We start from the raw sequence: 17,835 nt of genomic DNA, 5'->3' as shown, positions 1-17,835 counted from the left end.
ATTCGTCTGTCACATTACGTCAAATCCTTCAACTCAGAGTAGTACTTAATACGTATATTTTCAGAAAATTCTTCCTCAAATTAAGACTTATGTTTAGTATCAGTAGACTCTTTCCGGCTGGGAATACCCTGTCCCTCTGTCCTAGTCTACATTTTACGCTCTCCTTGCTTCATCGTAATGTGTTATTTTGCATCCAATGCAGTAGAATCCTTTAATTTCGTCCACTTTGTGTTCACTAATCCTGCTGCTACGTTTATCCCTACTCTCATTCTGTTACATCCCATTGCATTTGTCTTGGTACGGTTTACTGTCGATCCATATTCTTTACTCATTAGACAGTTTACTCCATCCAACAAATCCTGTAATCTTCATTTTCACTGAGAAAATCAATTTTGTAAGCTAATCTTATCAATGATACTTCACTTAAGCTTTAATCACAATGTTGAACCTTTCTTTTCGTCATTGGTTCTCCGATATATACATTGAACAGTAGGGACGGCCGGCCGCGGTGGCCGAGCGGTTCTAGGCGCTTCAGTCCGAAACCTCGCGCCTGCTACGGTCCCAGGTTCGAATCGTGCCTCAGGCATGGATGTGTGTGATTTCCTTAGGTTAGTTAGGTTCAAGTAGTTCTAAGTTCTAGGGGACTGATGACCTCAGATGTTAAGTCCCATAGTGCTCAGAGCCATTTAAACCATTTTGAACAGTAGTGGCGGAAGACTGCATCCATGTCATCGACGTCTTACACCATTTTGAAACCGAACGTTTCGTTCCTGCACTTGCAGTTTATAGTGGACTCTTAATTCTTGAGCATGCTGTATATTTCCCATCTTTCTCTACAGTTTACTCGTAGTTTTCTCAGAATTTCGAACATCTTGCATTATTTAACACTGCCGAACACATTTTCTTGGTCGGCAAATCCTATGAGCGTCTTTTTTTTTTTTTTTTAATCACAAATTTATAACTGCCTGTCTGGTGACTCTACCCTTTCCCCTTTCCAAAGCCGAACTCACTGTCATCTAACAAATCCTAGATTTTAATTTAAATTCTTCTTTATATTATGCCTGTCAGCATCTTGGATGCATGAACTGCCAAGCATATTCTGCGATAGTTTTCACACGCATCTGCCCTTGAAATCTTCTAAATTGTACTGATGATATTTTGCCAAAAGTCTTATTTGAGATCAAACAGATGGGTAGATAACCAGATTTTAGAAAAAATATCTTCCAAATGATTCAGAAGATTGTAAGATCAGTTCTTTTAAATTCTGACTCTGATACTTGGTTCCCTGCGTCGTCCATATCGACTCCAGTTTCTTGTTCTATCACGTCATCAACATCTTTAACAAGTTTCGAACGCTTTCCATCATTCCTCCTTGCTCAATTACCTTTTCCGCTCTCTCATTCCTACTACCAAGCCCATACCCTTAGGTAACTCTTTCTTCTGTTCCTTCCCTTACAACTGAGCTCCAGTCCCTCATAATTATTAGATTTTCATTTCCCTACATAGGAGCTTACCCGGTCAGCAGCCTCATACACTGATAAACAAAAAATATTAGGATCATCTGCTCAATGGCTTGTTTGTCCGTATTTGGAACGAAATACACTCCTGGAAATGGAAAAAAGAACACATTGACACCGGTGTGTCAGACCCACCATACTTGCTCCGGACACTGCAAGAGGGCTGTACAAGCAATGATCACACGCACGGCACAGCGGACACACCAGGAACCGCGGTGTTGGCCGTCGAATGGCGCTAGCTGCGCAGCATTTGTGCACCGCCGCCGTCAGTGTCAGCCAGTTGGCCGTGGCATGCGGAGCTCCATCGCGGTCTTTAACACTGGTAGCATGCCGCGACAGCGTGGACGTGAACCGTATGTGCAGTTGACGGACTTTGAGCGAGGGCGTATAGTGGGCATGCGGGAGGCCGGGTGGACGTACCGCCGAATTGCTCAACACGTGGGGCGTGTGGTCTCCACAGTACATCGATGTTGTCGCCAGTGGTCGGCGGAAGGTGCACGTGCCCGTCGACCTGGGACCGGACCGCAGCGACGCACGGATGCACGCCAAGACCGTAGGATCCTACGCAGTGCCGTAGGGGACCGCACCGCCACTTCCCAGCAAATTAGGGACACTGTTGCTCCTGGGGTATCGGCGAGGACCATTCGCAACCGTCTCCATGAAGCTGGGCTACGGTCCCGCACACCGTTAGGCCGTCTTCCGCTCACGCCCCAACATCGTGCAGCCCGCCTCCAGTGGTGTCGCGACAGGGGTGAATGGAGGGACGAATGGAGACGTGTCGTCTTCAGCGATGAGAGTCGCTTCTGCCTTGGTGCCAATGATGGTCGTATGCGTGTTTGGCGCCGTGCAGGTGAGCGCCACAATCAGGACTGCATACGACCGAGGCACACAGGGCCAACACCCGGCATCATGGTGTGGGGAGCGATCTCCTACACTGGCCGTACACCACTGGTGATCGTCGAGGGGACACTGAATAGTGCACGGTACATCCAAACCGTCATCGAACCCATCGTTCTACCATTCCTAGACCGGCAAGGGAACTTGCTGTTCCAACAGGACAATGCACGTCCGCATGTATCCCGTGCCACCCAACGTGCTCTAGAAGGTGTAAGTCAATTACCCTGGCCAGCAAGATCTCCGGATCTGTCCCCCATTGAGCATGTTTGGGACTGGATGAAGCGTCGTCTCACGCGGTCTGCACGTCCAGCACGAACGCTGGTCCAACTGAGGCGCCAGGTGGAAATGGCATGGCAAGCCGTTCCACAGGACTACATCCAGCATCTCTACGATCGTCTCCATGGGAGAATAGCAGCCTGCATTGCTGCGAAAGGTGGATATACACTGTAATAGTGCCGACATTGTGCATGCTCTGTTGCCTGTGTCTATGTGCCTGTGGTTCTGTCAGTGTGATCATGTGATGTATCTGACCCCAGGAATGTGTCAATAAAGTTTCCCCTTCCTGGGACAATGAATTCACGGTGTTCTTATTTCAATTTCCAGGAGTGTACATCACTGATTCTGCGTATCAGGCATCCAACAGTTTGTTGGTGGATTTGTGGGGGTATGTGGCATTAGATGTCTACTCACAAGTCATGTAATTCGCGTAAATAACGGAGTGCCGGTTTGCGAACGAGGTGATGGCACCCGGTAGCGGCCAGATGAGTTCATCAGAATTTACGTGAGACGAATTTGGTCGCCGAGACATCATCGTGAGTTCATTATAATGGTCCTCAAACCACTGTAGCACCGTTCCGGCACCGAGACACGGACAGTTATACTATTGAAAGATGACATCGCCATTAGGGAATACATCAAACATGAAGGGATGCAGGTGGTTCGCAGAAGTCAGCGCGTCTTCGATTACTACCATAGGTCTCATGCAAGCGCAGGAGAATACTGCTCCAACCAGCCTGCGTCCTTGGCGCAGCTCGTATCGAGCCGACATTCACTTCGATGGACGGCGTTTGTGGAGACGACCGACGGCCTAGTGTAGCAGAAATGTGATTCATCAGAAGAGCCTCCACGTTTCCATTGTTTGACGGTCCCGATGGACCTGTGGCCACTGACATCGTAGTCGACGATGTCGTTTGGTCAACATGTGAACACGAATGTGTGGTCTGCAGCGGAGCGCAATATTCAACAATGTACGATGAATGGTGTGGTCCGAAACACTTGTACGTGCACCAGCGTTGTGCCCTCTCGGCGGAGGTGACACAGATCACCATCTATCCTACTTTACAGAGCAGACAAGCCTCCGAATCCCACGTTCTATGAAGAGTCGTGGACGTCCAACCATTTAGCACCTAGTGGTAGTTTCACAGTCATACCTCTTAGCATAGATGGCGAATCTCCACATCATTGACAGACGAATGCTAGGTTGGAATGTGGAGTGAAAAAAAAAAATCATCCAGCTGGAACTTTCACACACTTTAGCGCTAGACCAGCACACTACATGCAAAGTTGGTCTCGCCGTTGTCTCAAGTCACAGCTGCTGTCTCGAGTTACGGAGACTGTTCGCTACGTGGCAATGGCATCGTTTTCACAAGTTAACTTTAATTCATCAGAATTCAGACAATTTGTACGAAATATTTATAAATTGTACACAAAAGCTTTCCTCGGTGAATCAGTGTATCTATTAGTCAAAACCAGATCAGAATTACTGTTGTAGTTCTCGAGATTAGTCTGTACACATAAATGGACAGAGAGATTTTATACAAATGTTTCAAAGGCCCCACAGTAAGATGTCCATGAAAGGGAGGAGGAGACTGATAAGGGGGAGAAGACTACGGGAAAAATATTGCAAAACAAACGAGAGGATAACTTTCAACGAGTCGGGGCGAAGAAAGTCAGAAGTTCGAACGTGCTAAGGAACACAGAAAATTATGAAAGGGAACAACAAAGGCTCAGTCAAGTAAGGGGCAGTGAATAAAAACAGAAAGAAGGATTTATTGTCAGAGTAACATAGGATCATATCAACAACAATAGACAGTGGCATAATGGCAGTAGGATTCGTTACCAATAAGAACATAGGGCAGAGAGTGAGATACTGTGAACAGTTAAGCGACAGAGCTGTTCTCAGCAGAACTTATAGCAGTCCACCACCAAGAGCAGTAGTTGAGGTAGACGTGCTGACATCACAGCTAGAAGACAAAGAAATAGAGCAAGTATACCGAATGGGTAATTTATTATTTTAAGGGAGTTGCAAATAATCATGGGGGACTGAAACGCCGTAGTAGGGGGAGAAAATGGGAGACAGAGTTACGGAGACTACGGGTTTTGCAGTAGGAATGAGAGTGGAGAAAAACTAATTCAGTTTAATTCACCTAATAATAAATTTGACGTAGTATTAGCGAACAGTTTTCAAAACTCAAGAGAGGAGAAAGTATATTTGCAAAATGCCCGCAGGAACGCGAAAATTCCAACTGGCAAAATCATGATGAGGTAAAAATTCGTAAATCAGATATTTGATTGTAAGGTGTACCTGGAAAATATAAATTCGGACAACACTTTAGTAATGATAAAAAGTAGGCTGAAGATTAAGAGGATCGTCCAGAAGAGTCATTGCCCAAAGAAGTGGGGTACTGAAGTACTAAGGACTCATGAAATGTGAAGTTCTCTGAGCCCATAGAAACTGCGATAGTGAGTAATGCAGTAGGCAGTAGTTGAGGCTGTCTAGGAGAAGAAGGACTAGGCTCAAGTAAGGGTTGAACAAAATTTGTACCCAAAATGTTTATTGAATAACGTATGCCCAAAAAAATTCAATCAAATTATTAAAGAAGATCTACTTCTAAGTTTTCAATGACCTCATTCATAACCAAAATATTTATTAACAAGTTATGCTTAAAAAGTTCAATCAAACCAATTAACAAAATTTTACATGTAAGCTTTACAAAGTTAATTAAGAATTCACAGTACTGTTAAAAACATAGGAAACACAAAATGTTGTACATGGTGATGAAAATACCTATGTTTGAATACAACAAATGAGCTTCGTACTCGAATGTCACAGTCATGGCAATCACAGTTATAACAGCAGATACTTTCATCAACCTGCATCACAGAGGCAAAGAAATATGTTACAGTTCCTTGAGAATCAATCAATTATCACTAAGTTTCAATAGCTGCAATAAGGCACCTTGTAATTATTAGGACACAGAAAATCTTTTACAACAAGCTTATGTGATAGAAGATTGCTTCGAATCACAGAATATTCCATATCATTACTAATCCATCAAATGAAAACTTTCTGAATTCTGTTCAGTTCCCAAAAAAAACATACATTTCAAAAACACATAATTAAAAAAAACAAAAGAAACATGACAGGTAGAATTTTACATCAAGCAACCCTTTTTCGCCCCCCTCTAGCACTGTTGATTAAGAGGCAGCACAGCCTGCGACCTCAGAACTGAATCGGCTGCACCCATGTAGTTACTCATCTTAAATCAGACACAGACACCTCCCGAATAATCGAGGCAATTTTGCACATGGCGCTAGCAACTACTATTAATACCAACAAAGGGGCAGAAACCAAGGCCTCCAGAATTAAGAGCTAAACAGTGGGATGCTTGTTACTGAACGCATACTTATATCTCATCAAGGAGATAAGAAGATTCGCCCGCCGCCCGCAATTGAGTTTCAAAACAACACCCATTGATGTAACGATAGCAGTGGGCCGAATGATTTTCTCCTAGCGTTAACAGGTTAACTACCAAAGAATGAAACTCATAGCAATAAATGAGGTAACTGAAACCAACGTAGAAACACAGTATGTCTTAATCACAGAAAATTGCAAATTTACGCTGGTACAATAAGCAGTTGATACAAACACGCGCAGGCCTCTTGAACTCGCACCAACTTACCCACGACCGGGCCTATAGTAAGCAGGAAGATGGAGCCGGTATGTTTACATTCTAATAGCCTTGAAGGTGGGAAAGGCGCATAAGCGGACGGCAACGCACAGGGAAAGACAACAGAAAGGAACATTTTGCAAACCTCGCGCTGTCCCCAAATTGACTCAACAGAACTAAAGTACCTTACCATAGTTCTACGACGGCACGCTTCCCTCTTAACCAAAGTGCCGCAACCACTGATTTCCGTAGTAGGAATAGCTTCGGCCTCCTCGTGTCCTCCAGAGCAGCCAGGATGGAAACTTATTCTCGAACACGCGATCCCAAGGGGAACATTGAAGTCCAGTCATCCGACAGAGAAATCGCACAGCTCACATCACGTGCCTGAAGATCCCTTCCTGCTGCGCTGGCTGCCGCCATCCGATTCACTCCACACACTGACACCTGTTTACGTCGAAAACGCCGCGCTCTTTGCTAGAGGCAAAGATGGCATACGGAAGAACTACTGCAACCTACCGACATGGTACGACTCAGAAATGGTTGCAGGAAAAATGCGAAGAATTCGAAAAAAAGTAATCTTTGGAGTAACTAGTTCAGCGTATAGAGAAGAAATGTCCGCAGCTCGTGGTCGTGCGGTAGCGTTCTCGCTTCCCGCGCCCGGGTTCCCGGGTTCGATTCCCGGCGGGGTCAGGGATTTTCTCTGCCTCGTGATGACTGGGTGTTGTGTGATGTCCTTAGGTTAGTTAGGTTTAAGTAGTTCTAAGTTCTGGGGGACTGATGACCATAGATGTTAAGTCCCATAGTGCTCAGAGCCATTTGAACCATTTGAAGAGAAGCAATGGCGACAATAATAAGAACGCAAAAAAAATTCCATTGGTTAGCTAAAAGTATACATTGAAGGCTCTACGAGGACTAGGACTTCTCTGATGTCGTGAAAAAAGAAGAAAATATGCAGGAACATTCTAATGATAATACACTATGAACCCAGAATAAAGTACAGAAAAGCGAAAGTAATTTAAGCGGTACACTTAAAATCAGAATTGGAGACATGTTACAACACGAAGTGAAGGAATTATGTTTCCCTGGAAGCGGAATAATACTTAACGGACGAAGCAAAGCAATCTGATATGGGAAAAAGGGCATTGTTGACCTAAATAAATCTGCTAGTTTGAAACATAGACCATAATGTGACGAAGAAATTTCTGAAAATGCACGTTTGGTACTCAGCATTTTATGTCAATGAATCATGGACTGTGGGAATCGTTTTGTTTGTGGTTTTATAGAGGAATGTTGAAAATTTAGTGATCTGATACGATTAGGAATGAGGAAATTCCCAACAGAATAGGAGAGATAAAGAACTTTTTGAAAAAATTGAAAGGAAGACGTGGTAGGATCTTAGGGCATGTGTTAACACATCAGGGAGTTACTCCCGTCGCACAAGAGGGAGGTGTGAAGGAAAAAATATGTAGTGGAAGAGATTGGAATGGCCGGCCGCGGTGGTCTTGCGGTTCTATGCGCGCAGTCCGGAACCGTGCGACTGCTACGGTCCCAGGTTCGAATCCTGCCTTGGGCATGGATGTGTGTGATGTCCTTAGGTGAGTTAGGTTTAAGTAGTTCTAAGTTCCAGGGGACTGATGATCACAGCTGTTAAGTCCCATAGTACTCAGACCCATTTGAACCATTTAGGGATTGGAATGCTTGAAACAAATATCTGAGGACGCTGGCTGTATGTGCTACTCTGAGATATATATCCATTAGTTGTAAAGTGAGAGGGGAAACAGAGCAAGTAGGGAAAAAATTTAATTATTACAGCCTCGTCGAATAATGGGACGTTCATGAAATATCACACAATCACTTTGGAGGATGGCAACGATTGACGAACCGTTCCAGTCTGCGATCATTGATTACAATGAATGAGCGCAGAGATGCTCATCATCGAGAGAACCCTGTCTTAAATTTTTATAATCTTCGAACATAGGAAGGCATACAGAAGTTATACAAAGACATCTCTGTTTTCGCGAAATCTTGCAGGATCAATTTTGACATCGAATGCATCTACCAGCAATTCACCCGCATTTTTTCTTATCGTGCAAAGACACCATGATAGTAAGTCGGGTATTGTTTCACAGTACGTGTCCTGAAAGTCATCGAAATTATTCTGTCTGCATATAAACAAATCAACGTTTATTTGTAATAGGCTTGGACTTTTTTTCTGAAATACGTCGCCTCAGAATTAAATAAAACGTACTTCCCATTCCTCGGTACTGACCAAAGTTTTCGTGTTTTATCGCTTGGTTGTAAGACAAGTGCCGGAACTGGAAACCTGTGCCTGTATTTTCCCAATTGGGATTCCCTTAGTCCCACCACGAACTCGTTTGGTATTTGGCTGAAAAGTCCTTGACACTGCAGCTGGCCATTACGTGAGGGCCAGTTCTATCTTCAAAACGAAAAATATACAAAAATGAAATAAGAATGTGAGACAGATTAGGCTGAGTATTGGACAAGGCACGGAAAGACAAGTTTCCTTCATTTCCTATTGGACGGTTCAAATGACTCTGAGCACTATGGGACTTAACATCTATGGTCATCAGTTCCCTAGAACTTAGAACTACTTAAACCTAGCTAACCTAAGGACAGCACACAACACCCAGCCATCACGAGGCAGAGAAAATCCCTGACCCCGGCGGGAATCGAACCACTATTGGACGGAGAGAGAAAGAGAGACAGAGAAAGAGAGAGAGATAGCGACAGAGAGAGTGAGAGAGAATGGTGTGTGTGGGTGCGTATGTCTGAGAGAGAGAGAGAGAGAGAGAGAGAGAGAGAGGCAGTATTGTGCACACAGAGTGATGCGGCCGTGCACTGTCTGCAGTTTAGTGGTACGGACATCACACCTCTGAGTGAGAAAATTAAACTCAGAGAGAAATAAAAATAACTGACGCGTATGGGCTGCGACAATTACACATACTTGTCGAATTTACGTGATGTAAAAGTGGAATAATCTAGCGCGCGGTATCGATATGAGAAGGGAAAACTGCTGCCCGTTGGGGTGCCCACGTTTTTGTCGCTGTCAGCATCGGCGTTCTTCTGAAAGCGGCCGGTGACGCACTAAAGTCGCTTTACAGTGGCTACGCAGTGTGCTGCATGTAAAAACAAAGCCAACAACGGACATAACAGCGCGGACAAGTGTTCAGGCGTACGAGATGCACAAAGGAGGCTTTATCTCAATGCAGGCCGTCGGAATTATTAGCCTCGGTCTGCGCCTTTAGTTTCCATCCACAAATGGATCCAACACAAAAAGGGAAAAATGGAATTTGCGTTTATTCGCGACATTTCTGTCCCTCTTACCTCAGCTTTGTAGTAAAAAATGTTGATATTTTCTATACGTTCCCAGTGAAAAGCAACTTCTTTATTCCAAAAGTGAAACATGTAGTATGCGACGAATAACAGTCGTATCGATTTTTCCACATTGAAGACAAAAGGTTGAAGCATATCAGCGCTGATGCCACGTCTCATACACTCTTAGAGAAAGACGAGTGGCTACTCCTACGTAATTTCGACTTGACCTCAGAGCGATGATAAATAGTGACGTAGTAAACTTGGTAGTGTACATAACCGCAGTGATATTTTATACGCTTGAGTATTTACAATCGATAACTATGAAAATTTCGCAGTATCTTTCGAGATGCTTTAGACAGTAAACAGAACAAATAGGTAATTTTCTTTCGTATTTTGGGTAGCAACTTTATTAGATTTATTGCTTAGAAATCAAAAAAGCACTTCCCCTGTAAATAGCAGACATATTACAGTACCCGTTGGAATGTCGGTGAGTGGAATCCAGTGGTAGGGTTAAAAGAGGTGCCTTGCCCGTTACAAGGGATTGGGAATGGCAGGACCTAGCCTTTCACTACATAACGTGGATTTTGCTCACAACTCCCCTATCAATGTAACTTTCCCTTATCTAGAACGGAGGACTGGGGTTGAATTTCATACAGATCACCACATACAAGATTCGTAGGCGCATCAGAAATGATTAGGGCCTGGCGCAAGGATCGTCTATCTCACTGCATAAAAAATACTCACCACGATCAGACAAAAACTACTCATTCGATTTGCAATCATTTTTATCATCTTAAGAGGAGCATTTTAAGTAAGGGGCCTTGCCATGCTAGAATTTCCTTGATATCTCTATAAATGGGGTTAACACTTTTCATTGAAAGTCGGATTAAAAGCACCACAATTTATTATAAATAGAAATTACACTTGTACAAACGAAGTATAATTATGGTTATACATATCTTGTTACCTATGGACGTTAACACAAGACTGGGGGGGGGGGGGCGTAGGGGGATAGGGCCTTAATTCAGCGGACACCCACAATACTAGCGTTCGAAATGGACAAGGAAAGGTGGGCGCTGACTATTTAGTAAGGAATTTACTCTAATAATTAGTGAAAGGTAAGAGACGGGATCCAATACCTAATACGTAAATATATTGAAAGGCAAAACTACATGTGGATGCACGTTATTAAAACAGCCTCCCGTCCATAAACTAATAAAATTCATAAAACTCATTCTGCAACACCTTGATTTACGAATGTGAATAACAAGAAACGCGGGCCATGCTACGTCTGCTTCAATTTTGATATCGTGTGCAGAACTACTCGCCACGTGTTCGCACGTGGGGGACAAAGAAGGGAAAACTTAACACACAAAGGCCATTATGAAATGTTCACTAATATCACGCAGTATTGAAGAAGGAAAGACATTCGCTGAAGGTTCTGACTCCAAGTCCAAAAACAAAATAGCAAAATGAGGACGAAATGAAAACATTGAGGCGCAAATCCTCCCGAAATTAAAAATCACCTAACACTTTAATATGTATTCGCAAGTCAATCCACGTCTGAACTAGCAAGAGCACACATGCATACCAGCTTGCAACTGCCTTCTTCTGGATCTCGCCACCGGCTTCTCACGACTGCTAACCGCCTATCGGGCGTTGCTCCAGAGCCGTGCCTTTTGGGGATGGGAATCGGCGTATTTTTCGCCGGCTAATCAGGGGGTACGGGTCTGTCGCCGGACTACCTGTCGTTCAAGCAAGACACTCCCGACTTGGCGGAATGACTCGTGACTGGATACAATTTAGTCAGGGAGTCGTCAGGGAGGCCTCTTTACAGAGCCAAACGTGCAGGAGAAACTGAGTTTTAGGTTGGTACTACTACTTAGAAGAATAAGAAGAAGGGCTACTTTGGCTTCTCCAAGTCGTTCAGACTACCGGTCCACGCCTCCAAGCTAAAAGGTCAGAGGGGGAAAAGGAAATACAACATGGCTAACTCATGGAGACTGCTGAATATGGAAATGAAAATAAAAGTACCTTCCTCCAATCCTCCCTCCAGTTTCATTATGCTGTCATACTGAAAAAATCAACAGAATAGCAGGCATGCTATTACCGTATTAGTAATGATAATAATATGACTACAATATCGTAAATCGTAAATAAATGAAAGAAGTCCACGGTAGATGCACGTCTTTCAAGGTGTACCGTTCAGTAATGACACACTTGATCAGGAAGTGTGTGAAACCTAGGCAATTTCGCTCTTTGGCTCTTTGAATATCAGTATAGTAACATGATCATTACAATGCCAGACGACAGTAAGTAATATGCTCTCCTCCGCCCCCCCCCCCCCCGCTAATCCCCCTAATCCCCCCTCCTTCGTGCCACATGAATGTGTATTTTGTCAAGACTGAACTTCTCTGGTACTTCTTACGCCTACTGTCAATAAAAAGCGTCACCGGAGGCACTGGCATTTTTCAAGTCCACGAGTCCGTCAGATAATCATAGTCGGGGGTAGGAGCATCCGAAAAGGAATTACTCACACCCAGCAGCCTTCCCTTCCCAGTATATTTTTCCTGACATGAGTTTGCGGGAAACAGTGTAAATAAACAGGAGGACAAGAAAACAAGTCTCGGATTATTTAGCATACAATAATAGATCCATCTGTTTGGCCTGTAAGGGCGCTAAGTCGGAAAGGCTGTAACGTAACTGTGGCTTCAATGATGGATGAATTTGGGGAGATCGTTTTAAGTAGGTTATAGAAGATAATGAAGACCATTTGTGTTAGCACAAACACTAAATTAACTTTATTTAACACCGTAGAATGGTGATCCATGCTCAGTTTCTCCTCTTGTTGTACATTTACATTTGATATAATGCAAAAAATTATGCTGCAAAACTGTCTCTCTTGAAAATGAATTCCTGAATTGAGGAGGTCTCATAACCATTGTACATAAAGGAAGCAATCAGATACTGGGCAACTGAAACATCATTAACGATATCTGTCAAAAACGTATCTCTTGCTTGTAGAGCCAGCACATGCTATATGTGACTCTTTCATGAATTTTGAGCAGCGAATCCAGTACTCGCCATTGTGATCGTCTGAGAAGAGCTCTGCACAGCAGATGCACTCCTCGTCTTCATTGTCATCGCTATCGTCGCTTTCATCAGACAGTTCAATTTCATCTGCTTCGGACTCCGACGGAGATTCAATTCTCCTTCGTTTTTTGCCAGCAGCTTTGCCACGTCCAAGTGGCCGGTTTGATGCTCCGGGCTTACCACGTACTGCATTCCCAACTTGCCCCGGTGTTACCACCCCTTGTTTTGAGTCTACGAACTGATACTTGTAAGAAGTCGCATTGACCACCTGAGCAGAATCAGTGTTGGATCTTCTGGAACCTACAGAGCTATTACAAATGTTTGAAGCGATTTCATAAATTCACTGTAGCTCCATTCATTGACATATGGTCACGACACACTACAGATACGTAGAAAAACTCATAAAGTTTTGTTCGGCTGAAGCCGCACTTCAGGTTTCTGCCGCCAGAGCGCTCGAGAATGCAGTGAGACAAAATGGCGACAGGAGCCGAGAAAGCGTATGTCGTGCTTGAAATCCACTCACATCAGTCAGTCGTAACAGTGCAACGACACTTCAGGACGAAGTTCAACAAAGATCCACCAACTGCTAACTCCATTCGGCGATGGTATGCGCAGTTTAAATCTTCGGGATGCCTCTGTAAGTGGAAATCAACGGGTCGGCCTGCAGTGAGCGAAGAAACGGTTGAACGCGTGCGGGCAAGTTTCACGCGTAGCCCGCGGAAGTCGACGAATAAAGCAAGCAGGGAGCTAAACGTACCACAGCCGACGGTTTGGAAAATCTTACGAAAAAGGCTAAAGCAGAAAGCCTTGCTGTTTACAATTGCTACAAGCCCTGACACCCGATGACAAAGTCAAACGCTTTGAATTTACGGCGCGGTTGCAACAGCTCATGGAAGAGGATGCGTTCAGTCCGAATCTTGTTTTCAGTGTTGAAGCAACATTTTTACTTAATGGTGAAGTGAACAGACACAATGTGCGAATCTGGGCGGTAGAGAATCGTCACGCATTCGTGCAGCAAATTCGCAATTCACCAAAAGTCAATGTGTTTTGTGCAATCTCACAGTTTAAAGCTTATGGCCCCTTTTTCTTCTGCGAGAAAAACGTTACAGGACACGTGTATCTGGACATGCTGGAAAATTGGCTCATGCCACAACTGGAGACCGACAGCGCCGACTTCATCTTTCAACAGGATGGTGCTCCACCGCACTTCCATCACGATGTTTGGCATTTCTTAAACAGGAGATTGGAAAACCGATGGATCGGTCGTGGTGGAGATCATGATCAGCAATTCATGTCATGGCCTCCACGCTCTCCTGACTTAACCCCATGCGATTTCTTTCTGTGGGGTTATGTGAAAGATTCAGTGTTTAAACCTCCCCTACCAAGAAACGTGCCAGAACTGCGAGCTCGCATCAACGATGTTTTCGAACTCATTGATGGGGACATGCTGCGCTGAGTGTGGGAGGAACTTGATTATCGGCTTGATGTCTGCCGAATCACTAAAGGAGCACATATCGAACATTTGTGAATGCCTAAAAAAAGTTTTTGAGTTTTTGTATGTGTATGCAAAGCATTGTGAAAATATCTCAAATAATAAAGTTATTGTAGAGCTGTGAAACCGCTTCAATCATTTGTAATAACCCTGTATTTGGCTTCCAATTTCTGGGAGAGAGCTGACGTCAGTAGTCACGACAAATCTGGATCGTGGAGTTTGAGGAAGACTTCTTTCTTCAGTGTTTGATGAACGGCCTTTGTTTGAGATCCGCACGAAGTTCCTCCTTGTGGGCCCTATTTCACAGATGGACTGTTGTCAGGAGGATCAGCCAATTCTTCTAATACAGCAAATTCTTGAGGTCGGAAATTCTGACCGTTGTATGAGAACAGGCCTGCCTTCCGGAAAATGTTTGCTGCTATTCCTGCTGTCGCTACCTGTGCGTAAGTTTTTCGAAAAATGTCCCTTACTTGGTATACAGTTACAACACGACCAACATTGCACTTGATTCAGCTCTCAATCTCATGAGCATAAAATGTATTCAGTGGCTCCATAAAGTAAACGTCCAGTAGGTACATTTTATGGGTGGTGTGAGACCACAGAGACGCACTGGAGATACTGTTATCCCTGGCCAAATTAATAACGTCAGTATTTCTGGCATGGATGAAGTGTCCATCCTCTACGAGAACCGTAGGATCATCTTTCGTTGGTTTCAAATTGAGCAAGAAGCAGTGAAGCCGTCGTATAAAAATGTCGTCCATGAAAGATATCATGCATAAATGGAACTTAGAACACCAACCACTAATTCCGTCTTCATATTCTTCGATGAGAACATCGCAAGAAGCAGTATGCTGTGTCCCGAAGGGCTCGTGCATGTCACTACAGTAATGGGTACATCCCTTTCAGCAGCCTGTGGAGAAGTGATCTGCTTTATCCCCTTCAGTGCAACAGTTCTAGCGTGCTTATGCTGCAGAACTGTGACGCCATTTTCGTCACAGTTTAACATTCTGGTTAAGTTGCTCTTGACTGAAGCTAAGGTCGGCTAATAATGTCAAAAACTTGCTGACAATTTCGATGTGAAACCCTTACCTCTGGCGAATGAAAGTCCTGGGGGAGACCTAGTAGACAGTTCAGGACTCCTTTTTAGGAAGTTGCGTAACCATATTTACTAACTTGTAGTTTTTCTTTCGAAAAAGGGTTTTCAATGTTATATTTAATTGCAAGGTGATAGGGAAATCTTCGGGCATCTTTTGTAGAGATACCATAGAATCGCTACTCCATTTGGATGCAATAATTCTTAAAGTCCTCTCTCAGTCCTCCAGGAGAAATAGTTTTCCTCCTATTTTGGTGGTCTCCAATAGATTCATCTGGGCACTTGTTGTCTTTAACACAGCGTCCCAATGTGCTTTATAGCTCCCCATTTATTTATTACACATAGCTAAAACGGCAGCATTCATTTGTTTTGTGATACCAAAGTTTACCAGGTGCCATTTACAAAAGAAATGTAAACAATTCAGAGACTCTTTCTCTGTTTCTGTTAAAACGATTTCTTCGGCATGCCATTGAGCATGCAAACATTTTTAAAGGTGTATAAGTAGGATTTACCTAAATTTAATTTTATAGAAAGCTGATGTGACTAAACATAAACATAGATGAACGTGAAGTTGTAACGAATAATGTGGGATCACAGTTTAGGACGCCTCATATTAGGAATCCCAGACTTCCCCGAACTGAGGCACCTCCTCGTGGTAATAAAACGTGTCCCGTTAGCGTACTTCGCAGTTAGTGAACAACGAAACGATTGATGTCATTGCAATCATAAAGCGGAGCAGATTTAATGTATGTATAACAACGGAAGAAACCTTCAGGAATGTGAACAATGCCCTCCTACTTGTCGCAACACAATACATGGCGCTCTATTAAAACGTGGGCTTCGAAGGCCAATCACATGCCTGTCCTCCAGTTCCAACGTTCACTGCATTATGGCACCATCTACCTGACAGAAATACGTGACCTCCAGAGATTGAGGAACCTCCCTAAAATAGGAGACTTTCCCCTATTATTAAAAAAAATGAAAGGGAAGGCGTAAGACTTTACCTCGAGCAATCTTGCTGAGACCAGGGTGGACGTGACTCATGTAATTCACTGTAGGTGGTCGGAAGTAGAGCCTTTATCGACTGAAAGAAGAGAGCTGCTAGACAAACGGAATAAAACAATACTGTCCACTTTGTCCAAGTACGTGTCGTCGCGAAATTTAGGAGTTTTGGAGGTTATTGTCCAAACCCCTGAATGAAAGCATATATGTATACTCCACCGGCTACGCTGCGATTTGTGGCGGAAGGTATTTCTACTACCGTTATTATTTCTCTCCCCCTTGCGTTTCCCGTTCGCGAATGGTACGTGAAAAGAGCGACTACTTGCAAGCCGCTGAATGATCGGCTTCGTTAATGGTCTTGTCGTGATATTATGCGATACGTATGTTGGAGGAAGCAGTACGTTGCACGAGTCCTTCTGGAACGTTCGCTCTCAGAACAGCAACAATGAACCTCTCCGTGATTCACAAGACCTCTCATGAAGAGTCTGCCAGTGGAGTTAGATGCGCTTCTCCGCAGCCATCTCGTTTTACTACATATTCACAACACAATATTCTCTACAACTTCTATTAATATAGCCTGGCCCTGTGGAGTATTCGAGAACCACTCTAACAAAAATTTTGTGAGCCATCTCCTTCGTTCGTGCACTATATTTTCTTCAAATCCTTTCGCTGAATCCCAGATTGCGATGTGCATTCTCTATAACAATTTTTATGTGGGTACTCCAGTTTAGGTCACTGAGGACGGCTACTCTTAACTACACTGTTTCCAGTGGTATATCATCAATAGCCTACTGTAAACAAATAGTAACGGGTCCAAAGATGTGTTCACTTGGCTTACAGTCACTCGTCATTGCCGGTTTCGGCAGTGTGAGATAGCCTCTGCGTAATAATAATCTAGCCTTTGTCAAAGCCGCTTGTCTCAGTTAATTTCCCTATTTGTAGCCCACCTTGAAATGGTATGGGTGGAATTTTGTGAAAAATGTTCATACGCAGGAGAATGCCTCCCATATCATATCACATCCCCCCCCACCAGCTTGCGTCCGTGGTGCGCTGCACGTTTCCATCAGCCGTTCACATTGATGATGGCGTTTGTGGAGACATCCATCGACCTAGTGTAGCAAACATGTAATTCACCCGAAGGACCGACAAGTTTTCATTGATCGACGATCAAATCCCGACGGTCCCGTTCCCCCTGCAAACGTAACTGACGATGTGGTTGGATCAACAAGTGAACAGGTGGGAGCGGTGTACTGTGGAGCTCGTTCAACAATGAACGATGATCGGAGGGCTCCGAAACACTTGTGCGTGCATCAGCATTGTGCTCTTTTGGCAGAGATACCACAGATCACCATCAGTCCTATTTTACAGAGCAGACAAGTCTCCGAACTGAACGTTTTGTGTAAAGTCGTAGACATCGAACCATTTGCCGTCTGTTTGTAGTTTCCCTGTTCTTCT

The sequence above is a fragment of the Schistocerca americana genome, chromosome 6 (genome assembly GCF_021461395.2).
Source record: "Schistocerca americana isolate TAMUIC-IGC-003095 chromosome 6, iqSchAmer2.1, whole genome shotgun sequence".
Taxonomy (NCBI): Eukaryota; Metazoa; Arthropoda; class Insecta; order Orthoptera; family Acrididae; genus Schistocerca; species Schistocerca americana.
The sequence above is the reverse complement of the archived record's forward strand: the minus strand, read 5'-3'. Positions refer to the sequence as shown.